The following is a 12,244-nucleotide window of genomic DNA, read 5'->3' on the forward strand; positions in this document are numbered from 1 at the left end:
CACAGATTAGGCAATGGTTAGATAAGAGGCAGCTTAGCCCGCAGAAGGAATGGAGGTGTGGGAAATGTCTCAGAAGGGACCCTCTCTAGTTTTTTGGACTGTAAAGGCAAGGGTGGAGAGATGTACTTTCAGACTTGCAAGATTGATGTCAGCCCCTCAAGGCAGTCCAAGACAAGAAGCACCAACACGAGTATTATCATTATCTTTATTGTAAGGTTACATAAGCAGTCAGCCTCTTACTTGACTGTTGCTTAGTCGTCTCCTCTTCCTCCCCCTCCTCCTCCCCCTCTTCCTGCTGTCTCTCAAGGACATTCTTACAAACCATTACAGTGGGACTCCCTTCCATATTTTCACTTAGGCACTAGTTAGAAGAGCAGCTAGAATCTTTTAGTGAGTTATGAGCACACAACGTTCCACAGCTTTCAAAGCTTTAATGAAATAGAAGATTCTTTGCCTTCATTTTCACTCACATATTCATTCTCCCTTTCACTCACATGGCTCTTGCAACTCAGCATTGGCCAAACGTCTAGCTCAAGAGCATGGGGGTCCTCAGTCTGGATAGAGGAGCTCTGCTGGAACCTTTTCTGGATGGTCTTTTATAGTCTTGCCAGCTGCTGGGCTAATTGCTTTGCACCAGCTTGATTTACACACTGCCATTTTAAATGCCAGCCCTGTTAAGCCGATAATAAAAAGGTATCCACTGCAATCCCTTTGAAGTGCTTAAGTGGAAAAACCGATTTTACCATGATGTTGACCAATTGCTGGAAAAGGACTGGCTTTTCAAACTCAATCATCAAGTCCCCAAAACTGACAACTAATCACATTATTTGTACCAAGAATTTTATTCTCTATATAAACATACTTTTTTTTCCTGTAGCAACGTTCTACCTTCCCCATAATTTGGAACCCAACGATTATTTGTACAATAAATGGTGAGCTTTCCATCTCAGTGCTGTGCTCCTCCTTCTTCTTCCATGACAAAATGGAATTTGATCCATGTTGGGAACCTTCCCTACAAGAGGCCCCAAATCTCTGAGTGGATTCCTTGGTGTGAACTTAGGAGTTTGAAATATCAAGATGGGAAACAAACTGGGAAGAAAGATGGGAAGCAAATTGAAGAGCGTCAAGAATATTGATTTTACTTTTCATTCTGGTGTAAGTTACACTAAAATGACATATTTCCCTCCGTTTGCATTTTATCTCTATCATTTTGTGTCTCTGTGTGTGAGACAACTTTCACTTTTCTCAGTATTCCAAATTCGACTCCCAGATCTTCCTGGGAGCTTCCCTGCCCATCAATATTTACATATTCTGCAGGTCTTAGTCATATTTCCAAGTTTTTCTCTGCAGTCATGCTAGAAACCATCTGTTTTCTAAGAATAAATACTATTTTATTTATTCAAATTTGTTATAGCTTCCCAACTCCAACAGACTCTGGGAGGCGTGTGAAACGCCCAAAACATAAAAATAATTAAAACATAAAAGTGTTCAGGATACTGATGAAGCAATGGTATCAGAAGAATCTATTCAGCATTACACTGTTAAATCTCTGCCCTCCACTAGTGCTTGTTGGTCTACAGGAAATTGTGGAGGAGCTGATCATCCTTTGGATATGATCATCTTCTTTGGAGAAAATGCTCCATAAGTAAATTAAGTTTCCCATGCTAGGTTCAGTTATATGGATCCCAAAGGCATTCTTAGAAAATAAAAGTGGCAAGTGGATGTACCCCAGCACTTCATTCTGAAGCGTACTCAGAAGAAATAATTTAAACAGAGAAGGGTGAAGAATGTCTAGGAGATTAAACGTTAAAAGATAGTTAAGGAATGCCACCTTAGAGTACTTCTAATCTTAGTACTTAGTACTAAATACGTAGTGTAATATGAGTACTGTTCAGCTTGCAGAGGTGGAAGTGAATAACAACAAATTATTCAGCTCATAATTGCTGGTTTCTAATGAAGATAAGTCACTCATTACTCCCAGATGAACTCTTTGAATGAGTCAATGTATATGTCCATGATACAGTCCCTATAAAAGGGGAAGGCAATGTGGTTCCCATAAATATTGATGTGTCCATGGATACCTTCCTTGTGTCAGAAAACGACAGACACGGGTTCGGTTGTCCAGTAGACAGAAGTTTTTATTGGGCACGTTTGCAAAGGTGGGTCCCTCCCGCAGCAATGGAGGAACCCCGAAACAAGGTCTGACAGTTTTTTTATACCCCCTATCTGTCCTCCCCCTCCTACGAGGGCTTGGCTCACAATCTCACCTTTTTTTACCGCCCCGGAGCGCCGCTAATTAACCGCAAAACCGCAGACATTCCACTTTCCGAATCCAATCAGCGCAATACACATTCCAATACCCACTTGACCCAACAGCCGCCCCCTGCCGTTTCTCTTCACTCTGGTGCGAACGTGCCTTTTGCCTGCAGTCTTTCCTCCCTCCTGCCGTCCCTCTTCACTCTGGTGCGAGTGTGCCTTCTGCCCATCCTCCCTCCTGCCGTCCCCCCCAAGGCTGCCCCATGGTGCACAGCGCTCTCCCCTAGCAAACATGGTTCGTTTGAGGCCCTCACTTCTCCCTGCCTTCTCACAATCCCCCCTTTTTCTTTTCATGCCTCTGTTGGGCCTCAAACCTGGCTAACAGGATTGCTCCCTCGTCCCGGACCCGGGGCTTCACACACTGGGACAGGTAATTTCCACAAGCAGGGAGGCATTGCATTAAGCAACATACTAGGACCAGTAAGGCAATGAAGCCAACAGCTAGCACAGAAAGTTGTTTTAACCAAGCAAAGTTAGGTAACCAACTAGTGAGCCACGACCAATTCCATCCCTCTGGATCCTCGGATATGCGAGAGGCTAAGGTCTTCAACTTGGCTAGTTTTGCTTCAATATAATTCTCATTGTTGGTTAGGTTAAAGCAACAAAGACCTTGAAAAGATTCACAGCCTTGTCCTGCCCTTAATAGGAGATAGTCTATAGCTATCCGATTTTGAATGACCGCCCTCCTGATCTCAGTGACTTCTTCAGTGAGAGCTGCAATGAGAGAGGATGTAAGGTTGACACTTTTAGCCAGGAGGCAGGCCACCTTCCTTAGGTCCAGATGAGCTCTTCCGCTTAGTGCAGGAACCCCTACTAAGGAGAGGGCCAGAGCCATGGCTTCTGTTTCGGACAAGAGTGTCACATCACTCTCACAATCAGATGGCAGGGCATATAGAGAAGTCAGGCGCCCTACAGCACAAGGGCCCCCTGAACTATAGGCTGGAACATAGGTATAAGCTTCATGTCCACACAACAAAAAGAAACCTTTAGGTAGGTATAGAGGGGTTGAGGCGTAAGGGATATTATAGACCCCTCCACAAGTGAAAGCAGGACCTTTTGAGGGCAATGGGTGGGTACGGTTCTGGGTATTGTTGAAATATACACATTGAGTTGCATTGGTTATCCCCAAGAGATTTAGAGCCATTTGCCTTTGATTAGTCCAGGGTCTTGGTATGGGAGAAGACCCAAAATGATAGAACATCCCCCTCCCACGGGGGATCATCCCCAGTGATATCAATATTCGCTGAGTAACATTCTTCAATGCTTCCAAGCTGATGGGCATTCCAAAGAAACAGGTGGAAGTGACACCATTCACAGTCAAGAGTTGCCCCACACAAAAAATTGAGCTGTTCAAAGCTGTCTGTGCCAATTCTACAAAAAAATTGTTGTTAGAGCTGTGCGGTAGAGCATCTAAGCAGTGACATAACAGAATAACCTGGATGCAAGCCTTTATGTTGGTCATCTCCTCCCCTGCCTTAGTTCAGTTCCTTTTAAGTTTTACTTTGAGTCCGTCTCCCGGTTCGGCAGTCCACGGTCGGGGGTCGGGAGCTCGCTTAACCCGATGGTAGTGGGTCCAACCCCCCTGTCGGGTCCGAACCACTGATTCAGTTGTCAGGAGAACTTGGTATGGTCCCTCCCAAGACGGTTTCAGCTTCTCATCCTTCCACGTCTTTATCAGGACCCAATCCTCTGGCTTGTGGGGGTGTCGGTCTTCCAGCAAGGGGGCCGTTGAGCGAGGAGTCCCTGTTTTCTTAGAGACAAGAAAGATTGTGACAGTACCAAGAGATACTTTCTTAGGAAGGCATCCTTTAGCTCGGGGATAGGCTCTCCCATTGGAGCCAGGAAAGGTCTTCCCATCATCAACTCGAACGGGGAGACCCCCACATCCTTGCGAGGGGCTGTCCGCATTCGAAGCAGGGCAACCGGAAGTGTCTTTGTCCAAGGTAGCCCTGTTTCCAATCCCAGTTTGGTGAGATGTTGCTTCAACACCCCGTTGGCCCTTTCCACTTTCCCACTGGAGTCAGGATGCCAAGGGGTGTGGAGTTCCCATCGAACCCCCAGGCTCCAGTACCATGGCTTTACAGTGTCTACCAAAGCCTGCACCCCCCGTGAGACCCTTCGTGCAGTTTCTCCACCATCCCCCTCATGTCAGCACGGCTCACTACTGGGGTCCCCTCAATTGTAACCCAACGACCTGCTTCCTCCCTGCAACCTTCCCTTTCCAGCAGCACCTCATCCAACTTCCCCGGCGCCCAAGCCGGAGGTTCTTCTATTTGGGGGATTGCAATCATGATGGCAATGGGGACACCCTCCGCTGCCTCCTTTGCTACTTGATCAGCAAGTCGGTTCCCTCTTGCCTCCATCGAGTCCCCCTTCTGATGTCCCATTACATGCACCACTGCAATCCTGTCGGGTTCTTGAAGAGCTTCCATCATCCCCTCTATCAGTTGCTGAGCTTTCACCTCCTTCCCAGCAGTTGTGAGTAAACCCCGTTCCAGCCAAATTTTCCCGAAAGTGTGCACTACTCCCCAGGCGTATCGCGAGTCTGTGTAAATGGTGAGGGACACTCCCTTTCCCAACTCTAGTGCCCGTTTCAAAGCGTGCACTTCACACAGCTGGGCCGACCAGTCCGCTGGTAGTGCCCCCTTCTCTACTGTCTCTCCCTCCGCCGTCACTATCGCATACCCTTTGTCCCTGCTCTACTCGGCTAGACCCATCCACAAATCAGACCTCACCCTCCTCCAGCGGGACCTCCTGCAGGTCCTGCACCAGCCTGTAACTATTGTCCTTCTTCTTCACAGCTAAGATAGGGGAGTTGAAGGGGGACATAGCCGGTTCCAACAGCCCTTGCCGCCTCAGCCCATCAATGATGGGCTTCAGACCGCGCCTCCCATCCCGGGACAGCGGGTATTGGGCTTGCCGCAAACCCGTCACCCCCGATTTCAAGGGGATGCTAATTGGGGCGATGTGAAACCGACCCGCCCCCCCCTCCTGCTCATACCTCAGGGTTCACAACCTCCACGTCCGCCTCCCGCAACAAACACATCCTTTCTGCCTGTTCCATATTCCACAACTCCACTCCTAGACTACCCATTAGATCCCTTCCCAGCAAGTTCACTCCCGCCTGTGGGATCAGTAACACATCTGCAGTTACCTCCTTCCCATTCCACTCCAGTCTCACTCCCTCCAGTACGTCTGCCTTGACCGGAGAGCCTCCCACCCCCATCACCGATACCGACGTGCCCCGGGATTTCGCAATCCCTGGGATCGGTTGGCACAGCGATGTTCGAGAGGCTCCGGTGTCCACGAGGAACTGCTGTTCCTCGCCAGTGGGACCCACCGTGATGTTTACCAAGGGTTCCCCGTGGGTCCCGGTTGGGGAACCATGACCCCCCTAGTCGTACAGGGGGAAACTCCTCTCATGTTCTCCCAATGTTCAGCATTATTGGGATTCCAATTTGGGTCCGCCAGAGGGAATTTAGTATCCGCGGCTGGGGCACTCGGGACGTTTGCATTCCTTTGCTCCCAAGCCCCGAGCGCAGCTCGCTGAATCTGGCCCCTCTCTTCTGGCATATAGAGGTGGGCTAAAATGTAATTCAGTTCCCCCCAGGAGTATTCCACCGGGCCGAGAAAAAGTTCCAATTGTTCGGCGGCGGTATGGGCGTTCTCTTGCATACGAGGGAGGGTCTTTTTTTAATTCCCTCAACTCACTGGGTTTGATGGGAACCGTTACATAACTGGTGACGGCCACCCCCTGTGCGTTCGTTCCGTTCGGGACCTCCTGGACGGGGAAGACACTGGCCGACCTTAGAATAAAGGGCAAGTTCTGGATGTCTTGGTTCAGCTGGTCCAGCTCTTTCCGCAGCCCGGGATAGGGTGGGGGCGCCGGAGGGGGAGCGGTAGGAAGAGGAGGAGGAGGAGGAGGTGGCGGCCCCCATTGGGGTCCAGTCAGCCAGAGGTCCTCCTCATCCTCCTGTTCTTTTTGGACAAAAATTTTGGCTAACTTGGGTCGAGGCCCCTCCCAATGAACATGGAACCAGACTTCCACATAGGGTTCCTGTGTTAACATTTTATGCTCCACAATGTAGTTTTTTAGTTGGGTCACCCAGTAATTACTGGGGATTCCAAGAGTATCCCAATGGTAGGGGAATTCGGGGTCCACTAGTGGATATTTTGGCCATTCTTTAGTGCACAAAGTTATCATGGTCGGTTTTTCCAGACCCCTGGTGGATGGACACAACCAGGGTGTCTCCCATTGTTGCAACAATTGTCCTAATGGAGAATCCGTGGGGATTCCCCCTACTGCGTTTTTCCCATTGGCCCCTGGCCTTACACTCTTACTCTGCGCCTTACCCATCCTTCCTGACTACGTTTCCCACCTTACAGAAGGTCCCGGACTCTTCTGTCCCCTTGCGGCGTCCAACGCCTCGTAACCACGCTAATCTCCCTGAGATTATGGGTAGGCTGTACTTACCAGACCTCCCAGAGGTCCCCTCGTCGGCCGACTTCCTCTTTACTTCTGTCTGACTGGCGATTGGAGTCCCGTCCCGGACCCGGCTCCGGGGAAAATGGGAGACACCTCAACGGGGTGTTACGGCCGATTACTCACCGGTTCCCCACAGTCCGGTCGTCGAGGACTCCTGGCTGGCTCGCCAATTTTGTCAGAAAACGACAGACACGGGTTCGGTTGTCCAGTAGACAGAAGTTTTTTTATTGGGCACCTTTGCAAATGTGCCCAATAAAAACTTCTGTCTACTGGACAACCGAACCCGTGTCTGTCGTTTTCTGACACTTGGCATCCACTAGACCTGGATATAGATTTTTGAAAAATGATTTATTTAATTAAAACATGAATTGGAAAGTTGACATGCTGCAAAGCAAAATACCAGCTCCCAAGTATTATTATTTCTAGCAGAATGCCCCTGAGAGCCATAAAGGCCCTTGGCCTTCTTAGAAAATAACAATGGTGGATTGCTGCAACCAATTGACCTGTTTGAAAGTAGGCCCATCTGGCCAGAAAAAGGCTAAAGTAATCTGGGGTGGTGGAAGGCATCTTGGAGAACCAGACCAGGAAGCAAGGAACAACATTGCAATTAGCCTTCTGGGAAATTAATGATTTAAGACTGGCCTTGTCCAACATGGCAGCCATTTTGTAAGAGTGCCCACCATGTGCTCTCAAAATTCCAAACGTGCCCATCAGCCCAAAAAAGTTGCATATCAACTAGGTGGGAAATCCCACCCTTTCCCAGTAGATTAACAACTATGTCTTGGACATGACTGAAACTGAAATATAGTCTCACAGTCTAGAACCAGAGAGAGGGAACAAGGAACAGTAAGAAAGAAAGTTGAATTAGTTGCCGGAGGAAGACTCCTGAAGCTCCAACATCGGGTTCTCCTTTTCAAATCTTCCTACAGCACTGATCAACTTTGTTCAGATAGAATAATTATGATTAATCATTCACCATCCACAGGGCTGATTGAGTCGTTGAAAATTAGTAGGAAAAACAACAGAGTTGTGGCTTTTTTAAGGCCTATACATAAAAAATGGGCAACTATTTAATCCAAGATATACACAAACATTTCCAAGAGAAATGAAAATGGGCTATTAATACATCCCTGTCTCCCTTTTGAAACGGGGATTTCTCTGATTGATCCATAGGAGCTCCAAAAAGGTAAAATGGATCATCTTAGATGAACAGAGTTCTAACCATTGATGAATACACAAGACACTGAAAAATGTGGTAACGCAACTCTGCATTGTGACACAGATCAAATGAGGTAAAAGAGTTGCCCAGCTAGACCTGGAGCTTCCAACTTGGTGCAGATTAAAAGCACTGTGCTTTTAAACAATAATAGCCACCAGATCCTCTTCTCCTCTTAATGGCTTTGTATCCTGCAAAGTTCCTATTTCCCATGCTAGGTTCAATTATATGGATCCCAAAGGCATTCTTAGAAAATAAAAATGGCAAGTGGATGTACCCCAGCACTTCATTCTGAAGCATACTCAGAAAAAATGAACAGAGAAGGGTAAAGAATGTCTAAGAGATTAAACGTTTGGCTGGAAATGATGTATGTGTTGTCTGTTTTTGTGATGCGATACCTGTATTAGATCCTTTGTGTTTAACCATTTCCTCACTCATGATTCTGCCAGCCATGATGATGGCAAAATAAACTTGACTTCAATACTGATATATCCATCATGATGGTTGGATGATGGTATAAATCACTGATAAGGAAATGGCCCTTTTGTTATCCTTTCTTCCTTCCTGAACTCACATTTCATTCAGGAGTAAAAGGTAGCATACATAATACACCCTCCTCCTTTTTTGTCCTGCAACAACCAACCTGTAAGGTAGGATGGGGCCCCCGGGAGTTTTTGTGGCTGAGGCTGAATTAGAACCTGCTCGCTTCACTCCTGAACCATTTTCTGCATTGATTATTTGGCACCAACATGGTGTTGATTCTTAGTGACCACATTGATAGATCTTCTGCAGGATGATCTGTTCCCATCCTGGCCTTTCAGATCTTCCAATGATACACTCATTGATGCTGCCCATCCACTTTGTTTAGAAAGTAAAGAAGATGACCTTGACAGAGGTAAGCCAGATCTGTTTCCAAAATCTGGGAAAAGCAAGGCGAAAAGCATGACTCAAGCCCAAAACAATCTGAAGAGAGAAGGAAATGACTCAGACAGACACCTCCTTAATTTCCCAGGAGTATAAGGGGACGGGGAGGGAAGTGAAGCACAATCAGACTTGCAAGGTACTATAGCCAATATAATAGTTTTAACCTTCCTTTGGAGTTACTTTCATGATCTGGTATACATAGTGGAGCTGACATCAGTCTTAGAAGTCTGATTGTCAAGTTGGTGTTGACTCTTAGCAACCACATAGAGAGACCTTCTCCAGAATGATCTGTCCTCATCCTGCCATTCAGGTCTTCCAACAATGCATTCATTGATGCTGACCATCCACTCTGCTGGCGGACATCTTTTTCTCTTTCCTTCTACCTTTCCCAGCATTATAGACTTCTGAAGAAGTCTTAACCATTACATCACCCAATGGGGAGTATCATTACTTTGCGTTCTCTAAAATGGATATTGGAGCAGAAAACAGTACATTCAAAAGCTTGGCTTTAAGTTCTGAATGTTATACAGGTAGACCCCAGGTTAAGAATGCCCAGTTTAAGGACGACCCATAGTTAAGAACAGAGCCTGTTGTAGCAAAGTTCAAGTTAAATACACAATGATTTGAGTTAAATACACAATGGTTCAAATTCATTACACAATACTGTACTCATACAGTATTATACAATAGTACTGTTCTGGCTTTCATACAAATTCGACTTAAGGGCAAACCTTGGGAATGGAAATCGTTCTTAAACTGGGGACTACCTCTGTTAAAATTTTTGGTCAAGCTTTTCATTTAACCTTTCCAGTTGCCTCTTAGAAAAACCATGTTTTGTGATGGGCTATGCTTGTTACTCATTCTTTTCACACCACAACTGAAATTCATGCCTGAATACTGATTTCTGAGTTCTCTACTTCGGAAACGTTTTTTTTGTTTTTTTTTAACACCACCTGATGCATACGTTATAATGAAAAAACTTGAATTTCAAGAACAAATTAGCTCAAGTATGTGGTTTTCTCCTATAGCAAATGTTTGTTCAAAACAAGCAAGCAATGAAGGCCATGCACAGTGGTGGAAGATGGTAGCTGCAATCTTGACTTTTTTGAGCCCCCCCCCCCCCGGATGTTCTTCTATGGAACATTTGAGTATTCTTTCAGGCAAGGAAAAGAGAGAGTTCATTTTCAGCATGATTTGCCAGGGAATCTAGGATGTGAACTTTTTATTTTAGGAGCACGGCAAGATTGGTATTTGTAGAATGCATCCATATGCAGAATTGCTCTCCCCCATCCCTGCTGTCTAGTGATAACTACCCCTCCCGAGTTTTCAGTTACTGCTGTGCTCGTCTAGATATTTTGCAAAACAATCTGGTGGTATGAAAGTTGCTTGGATGTGAACACATCTATCTTCCTTCATATCAGTTCCCCACTGACATCTGTGATGAAGGTATGAGACTGTCACTGTAGTCAGATGTTCCTAACAGCTACATTCCCAATAATGGCAAATGCTCCCCCCCCCTTCTGGTGACCCAGTGTTGCAAGTCACAAAGCGCCCATTTTGCCATCTGAGCCATGTTACAACCATGCAAGAAGAAAATCAATTCACCTGCCCGAGGAGGAGGACAACAGGATGACTTCATTGGGGTGTGGCCCTCATCTGGGAACAGCACCAGACCTGTGAGGAAGTATCCTGAATTTTTAATCCCTGAGGACCTTCAGTGCTCTGGATCCTGTTCTAGATCATCTGAATCCTTAAAGTGCAATGACCAGAACTGGGAATAATGCTCAAGGTGAAGTACATTAAATACTTCTGTTGACGCAGCCTGCATCGCAGTGCTGATTCATACTCAGTTTGTAATCAACAAACCAATTATCTTTATTCACAAGTTCTGTTGCTGAACCAGTAATTTCTCTTTCAAGCAGGAGGAATCTGAAGTCACAGTATGCACACAAAGAGACCATGATTCTAACATGGATTTATTTATGTAAGGAAATTATGAATGGTGCATTTGCCTGAGATTCTGCATCCCAAAGTTGCAATTAATGTTTAAGACAGAGAAACAAATTCAAATAATTTTTTTAAATGAATGAATGAATGAATGAATGAATGAATGAATGAATGAATGGGAGACTAGTCTATGTTGTGCCTTCTTTTGGACATTTTTTTTTTTTTACCAAGTTTCACTTTCTGAAATCTAAAACTGGATTAGTATAATGCAGTGTTTCTCAACCTTGGCAACTTTAAGATGTGCGGACTTCAACTCCCAGAATTCCCCAGCTAGCCATTCTGGGAGTTGAAGTCCACCCGTCTTAAAGTTGCCAAGGTTGAGAAACACTGGTATAATGTATAAACACAATTTAAGGGTTCAGTGATGTGGGATCAGAGAGATATGACCCCATTAGGTGTCAGTTAATGTATTAACTAATGTAGTGTCTATATTGATGGTGCCCCGAGACTGGGTGAGGATCTGTGCAGTTTATATTGCTCAAGTCCTCACCCAAGTCTTCAACCCATTTTAGCTATTCTGTTGGCACATCTACTAGCACAAGTATGGGAATGTTCTTTTGGTGCGTATAAAATGTGCTACTGGTGTACTTCCATGTTGGCCTGCGTAGCACAGTTGCTTTCATAACCCTCATACGGTGTTGGTGAAGTAAAGGGTGCCTTCTTAAGACTGTTGGGCTGCTGAAATATTGATGTTGCATTAATTGAAAATCAAAATAGAATTAATCCAGTAATATGTCTTTGAACTTTTTACTGCTTACTTATGGTGCCCTCATGTGGTCCCTCTGAAGTCTCATGGTCAGATTATTCAGAATCAGAAACAAGCACACAAACTAGAACAAGTTATACCTGATCAAGACAGGTAGGACAAACTACTGTACATCAAAAGCAGCAATCTCCATTCCTTCATGTCAAACCATTGACAAGGTTGCCTAGAGTGGTAATGAAACGCTTGCAAAAAGAAATCCAAGCTCAGCAAACACCAAGATCCCAATAAATTATTCTTTAATTATAACTGGAGATTGTTTCTGTCTTGCAGCATTTAAAGCTCAAAACAGCATTAGTCAGTCCTATTCTGTCTTTAAGGCTGCTGCACCCATGTGAACAGCTGAAAAACTGGGATTGGAGCAGAGATTCCAACAGCCCAGAATATATTCTGATTTTTAATGCACTGTGCGTAGGTATCATGGCTCAGTCTGATATATTAATTGGGTGGGGAGAATTCTGAACAGCAGATATAAAATGTCAATCTTCTTATAAACAATAAAAATGATAGACTCAGCTATGGAAGCCTGTTA

Source organism: Python bivittatus, unplaced genomic scaffold (genome assembly GCF_059951505.1).
Source record: "Python bivittatus isolate LINGU-HERP-01145 unplaced genomic scaffold, Pbiv_v1 ctg000080_np1212, whole genome shotgun sequence".
Lineage (NCBI taxonomy): Eukaryota > Metazoa > Chordata > Lepidosauria > Squamata > Pythonidae > Python > Python bivittatus.